The sequence below is a fragment of the Propithecus coquereli genome, unplaced genomic scaffold (genome assembly GCF_000956105.1).
Source record: "Propithecus coquereli isolate 6110/MARCELLA unplaced genomic scaffold, Pcoq_1.0 Scaffold473, whole genome shotgun sequence".
Taxonomy (NCBI): domain Eukaryota; kingdom Metazoa; phylum Chordata; class Mammalia; order Primates; family Indriidae; genus Propithecus; species Propithecus coquereli.
Window position 1 is genome coordinate 3024318 of NW_012150541.1, and position 5902 is coordinate 3030219.

Genomic DNA, 5902 nt, shown 5'->3' on the forward strand with positions numbered 1-5902 from the left:
CAAGCAAAATCCCCCTTTCTCTGATGAAGAGATGCAGCTATTTCCCTCCGGATTTGTTCTGTCAGTTCAGGACACACCATTGCTGGAATACACTTTGCTGCTTGTTGAGACACCTTAAATAAAAAAGAAATTTTCCTCTGCATCTCATTTATCATAAATGGAAATAGAGAACAACAGTATTTAAAAGAAATGAGCAAAATTTCCAAATAACTCAATGTGGTTTTTTTTCCTAATCTTAAAATGTATTGGGTATTATTTTCTTACCAGAGACAGTACATATCAGTACAGCTTTTCAGAAAAGTAGCCATAAAAATGTTTTACCCTCTGATTCAGTAGTTCTGTTTCTTGAGAATTTATCCCAAGGAAATACTCAAAGATATATATAAAAATTTACATAAAAGGGTGTTGTTCATAAAGGCACATCATAGGAGGGGAAGGGAGGACAGAGAGCCTAAACCTAAATAGACTAACCACCATGTACCCAATGAAAACACTCTTAAAAGACAGGGATTCCAGCTGAAGAGAAAGAAAATTGCAAGCACTCTTCTCCCACATGTTTCAAAGTCCCCTGATTTGGAATAAACAAAGTGGCTTAGTTCCCTGTGATTTCAAACTCCTTTCCTCTCCCCATTTGTTACCACTCTGAAACTTTTAAAAAGCATTTGGTATTTCCAAGTTTAAACCTCAGAAGTCTAGCCTGAAAGAAGTGCGATGTGAGCACTGTTGTAGCAAGCACTACAGCAGAGGCCTCTGAACAAGGAAATAGAACAATGGGTAGAACTTTCTTCCCCTCTTTAAATGCTGAACAGCAAGAAATGATGCAAAAATGTAACCTTAGGTTTCAGTCATACTCAGTTTGCAAAGCTCAAGATAGCTACAAACAGAATTCTGAAATCAAAGTTGAGCACAGGCTAGTATGGAGGAGAGCATGGCATGACAACCCCAAGTGAGCCAGTGAGCTCGGTTCTCTGACATCACCAAGCTGGATGACCTTCCAGAAGGCAGCCTTCCAGTCACAAGTGGGGCCTGGAGAGCAGACCTTCTAGTAAGTCACCCAAAGAATATGGGCAGCACTGGTGGTTCAGTGGTAGAATTCTCACCTCCCAAAGAATAAGATTTACTGATAATGTCATCTAAGTAATATAGATGGACAACTTAAACTGTAATTGCTATTTAAGTAGGTAAACAGTGTTTGAAAAACCCTGCTTACCCAATATAGCCACCTGAAACCTATTCTGAAACCTCCTACGTGAAAACTCAGTTCTACTAGACTTTATTGGCCAGGATTACCAGTAAACATGAAAATTCTCCTATATCGTAACTCCATGAACCCAACCTTTAATCAACACTCAAATATGGAAACCCAAATATTAAGTACTTTCAGAATATAACTGACTGTTTCTCAAGTAATATTGTTAAAATGGATCCCAAAGGTAAATTCAAAAATGGTTTATTCCAATCTGCTAGCCCACAGCTCCTTTCCAAAAACCTGGGAAGACATTTCCATCAACAACCTAGACTGGACCTGAATACTGCAAATATTCCAAGGGAAACCTGGCCTCCAAGAATCCCCGCTTCCACCACCATTCTTAGGCAGGACATGTCTCTGAAGCCTGCCTCTCGTTGGCTCACCTCTTCAACCTTATGATTCTCAAACACCTCCTTAGACTAGTAGTTCTTAACTTAGGGTCCACGGACTTGAATGCGAATTTGGTTTTAATTAAATTTAAATCTTTCATTTTCACTAACTTTTTCCTTATGTTAAAATATATTTTCTTATTTATCACAAATTTGATTTGGTATTTTGGTAACTATATTTTACTACAAATAATTTCCTTTGTAATGCTATTTTTTATTTTACGCATTTAAAAATAATTTTTGAGAAAGAGTCCAGAAATTCCACCAGAATACCAACAGGGTCCACAACACAAAACCCAATGAAAACCCCTGCCCTAGAGACATATCCCCAAATCCAATGTTCTCCTACCATTCTCCTATCCATTACCAATTTTGCTCTTTATGTGAAACGACCCCCTCCACCTCTCCCACACTGTTTCAGGGTTAGTCTACAGGTCCCATAGAATATGGAGAAAGTAACAGCACATTGCTTCCTAAATTTGTTTATAAAAGACATCGCAGGTTCCATTTGGATCACTCTCGCCCTCTCTTGGATCACCTGCTCTGGGTGAAACCAGCTGCCACATCACGAGCAGCTCTGTGGATGGGCCCCCATGGCAAGTAATTGAAGCCTCCTGCCAACAGCCATAGCAGTGAGCTTGGGAACAGATCCTCTGGTCCCATTCCAGCCTTCTGACAACGATAGCCCTGGCCAACAGCTTGACTGCAACCTTGTGACATCCTGAGCCAAAACCATTCATCTAAGCAGCTCATGGATTCCTGACCCTCACGAACTGCACGAGATAACAAACGTTTCTTGTCTTAAGCTGACAAGTTTTCAGGCAATTTGTGATACAGCAATATATGCACTGATGCTCTATTATCATCCCACTGTTGGTCCTCAGATTATTCTTAGGAGTTCTGTGACTTACGACAGCCCCTCCAGAATCTGTAGCAGACTCTTCTACCAGCCTTCAGGGAGCCTGTGAATCCCTCTAAAGACTTTAACCCTAGTTCACAGTGGCCTTATTTATCCTGTCTCCTGCCACAACCACCACTACAACCCCACACTGAGGGCCCCTCCAACATACAACACAACTGGACACCACGACACAAATACAGCCAGACCTCAGACACCATAGAAGCTACCTCTAACTGTTCTCTCCCATGTTCCAGAACTCTGATCCCTCTATTTGACAAGCAAAATCCCCCTTTCTCTGATGAAGAGATGCAGCTATTTCCCTCCGGATTTGTTCTGTCAGTTCAGGACACACCATTGCTGGAATACACTTACCAAACTGGACACGATGGCTAGCCATTGCAACCATACTTTCATCTCACCTTCATGTTTTTCAATCCCCATACAGTGCCCTATACATAAGGGTTGCCAAACATTGGCCAATTTGAATAAACAAATAGGGCATAAGTATACAAATATACAAAAGATGTATACTGACAAAATTTGAACCCACCATTCATATGATTCACTGTACTTTTACTCTATTTCTCTTATCACTAAAAAAAAAATTACCTTGATAATCTAGTCGAATCCTGAATAATTCATTTGCAACCTTTATCATTCACAGCATCTACCTAATTATCTAAGCCAGAAACCTCAGAATCAACTTGGATCTGTCTCTCCCCATATCCAATCGATCCACTTCTTCAGACTGACGACATGTCCATAATCTCTCTCAAACCAGCCCACTTCCTTTTCATTTCCATGGCCACTACCCTACTTGGCAGACTTCTTGCCAGCACCACTGCAATGTCCTCCCCTAACCAGGCTCGACCTCTACAGTGTGCAGCAGCCAAAACACAATCTGCTCCTCTCATTCCCCTGCTCCTGTTCCTAAGATCTTTCAGTGCCCTCAGGATAACTTTTAAATTCCTTGACACAGAAGGAATGCCCTCAGAATAATCTTCAAATTCCTTGACCAAAAGATCCTTCATAATCCGGCCCCTACTCATCTCTCACACTTCCCCTCTCTCAGTTCACAAACACCAACTCGGCCATGCTGACTTATTTGCAAAGTCCCTGGATTCACGATTTCTGGCCCCTGCATAAATGCTTTCCTAAGCAACTCTCTCTTTCCCACCCACTTCACATGGCTAACTCCCACTCCTCCTTCAGATCTTAGCTAAAGTGTTACCTGCTCTGAGTAAAAAGGGAAGAAACCTCAAAACCATTTCCTAAGTACTCATATAGCACTTCATCTATCAGGGTACAAGCTACACAGAATTACCCGTTTCTCTACTTTTCCGGAGACCTGCTGAAGAAGAGCTAATGTCTTCACAATTCTAACCCTTCTCAGCAGTGCCTGATGCACAATAGGTACTCAATAAATATTTGTTAGTTGAACAATTAAATGAGTGAATGACAGATATGTCTCAGGTTTTTTTTTTTTTAAGCAAACATGATGATTCTAATATTGTTGTGAAGTACCCACTTTAAAAGCGTATACCCTTAAGAATTACATACTGTTGAAGTTTCTAGTTCAACGTTATTTTTTAAAGGGAGTAAAAGAACTGAAAACATTTAAGAACTGTTTGGAGAAACATTATAACATCAAAAATGAAAACTAAAGATTTCCTTAATATAAAACAACATTTAACCAAAATGCCACACTCACCTCTGTAAGCAATATTGCCAACATATCTTGCCTCTGGAAACGTATGGCCAAGTGTACAAGAGTGTAGCCAACATCAAAGGCAGAAGGACGGTTCAGCAAGCGTACTTCATCTGCAGTGAGTTGACGTGCAATATCTCCTCCTGATGACTTGTATGCTTCTATGGCAGCTAAATCACCTTCTACAACCCCTAAAACAAGCATCAAGACAGAAAAGCATTTAATTTTTTTTTTTTTTTCAAAAAGCACAAACCTGTAGCATTCACTCCAAACTCTTTAAGTATTTCTCTGTGCTTCCTGGATCCTGAGGCATCATTTAAATGTCCTAAAGAATATAAGGAAAATTAGTTTATTCCCTTCCCTTTTAAAAATTTCTTTCCAGAAGTAGAACTGCCTACTTAGACACCTACCTTACATCAGTGCTGGCTCCATGCTCTGGTGGGGGGAATTTAGAAGAACTATTAGACCATATTAATTGGATCAAAGATCAGTAACTTAGTATGAGAAATCAGACTTCATGGAAGACATCAAGCCCCTGTTCTGGTCCTGCGTTCATCCTGACACTGCAGGAACCAAGGAAACAGGGATGTGCTTTCAGTTAGTGTTGGGCTTCTTCTGCCCTTTACAATGCATATTTAAAGCAGAATCAAAACAAATGCTGAGCTTTCCATACTGCTATTTAGCTTTAAAACAACTTAAAGCAATTGAAACCATTTTCATTGTAAGTAAAAGTTGGCAATATTTTTATTTCAGATTCTCTCACAGCCAAGTCTTCCTTACACTCATTAAGAATTAATACAGTAAAAATTGAACCACATGATTTCAGATGAAATAGGCTAAAATAAAACATTACAAACCAGTTGGATAGAGAGATAAAACAAGTGTCGCCTTTTGCAAATCCATGAAGAACTTTCCATTGCCACTTTATTAATCTTAACATAAATTAATGTTACGTAAATACAGTCATTCTAAATTATTAAACAGTACAGTACAGTATAGATAATAAACAGCATTGGCAAAAAATGAAAGTGTAGATTAGCTTCCAATTTACCATAAATAGTGTTGTTAAAAAAAAAAAAAAGACTGCAGGACCAAATAATTTTAAGTGAGTTACATCAGGAAAATTTGTTTGTTGGTTAAAATATTAATACTAGTTAAAAATATTCTTAGTGTGCTTTCTAAAAAGCATTTTTAATTGCCACCTTGAATTAGGAATTAAATAAATAAGACATATTCCTTAGAGTATAACAGACTGGTATAATGTAACAATTTCCCATCGTTATTAAAGATAACAAGGCTTAAAAATGACAATTTAATTCCCACATCTACTGAATGCTCATGACAAATAGAACACCATGGTAGGCAATATGAGAAACACAAAGACAATAAAACTCCTATATTTAAAACAATTCTTTTAAATCACATTTGTAAGCCATAAAAGGCCAGCTTTAAAAGTTTCCAAACTCTCAAATCATATAGATCCTTTAGCAAATCTAGATCATCTCCCCAGAAAAATGACCCCGTGCCCTCAATGCAGATATACATTTTTCAGATTAAAAATCCATGATATTAAAATGCCTTCTTATAGGAATTTTTATCTTCACAGCAATGTAGTTTAATACGTTCCTCACTATGTATATACAAGTTCAGCTATA

The 5902-nt window shown here is 38.5% G+C and overlaps 1 long non-coding RNA gene across 1 annotated transcript; it reads right to left on the reverse strand.

The window, feature by feature from the left end:
- Positions 1 to 4818, reverse strand: LOC105819170. The gene is made up of 3 exons (XR_001137947.1): positions 4658 to 4818; positions 4251 to 4572; positions 1 to 113 (listed from the first exon to the last, which is right to left on the reverse strand). It is a non-coding gene; the product is annotated as an uncharacterized LOC105819170 (long non-coding RNA).
- Between the last annotated feature and the right edge of the window lie 1084 nt (positions 4819 to 5902).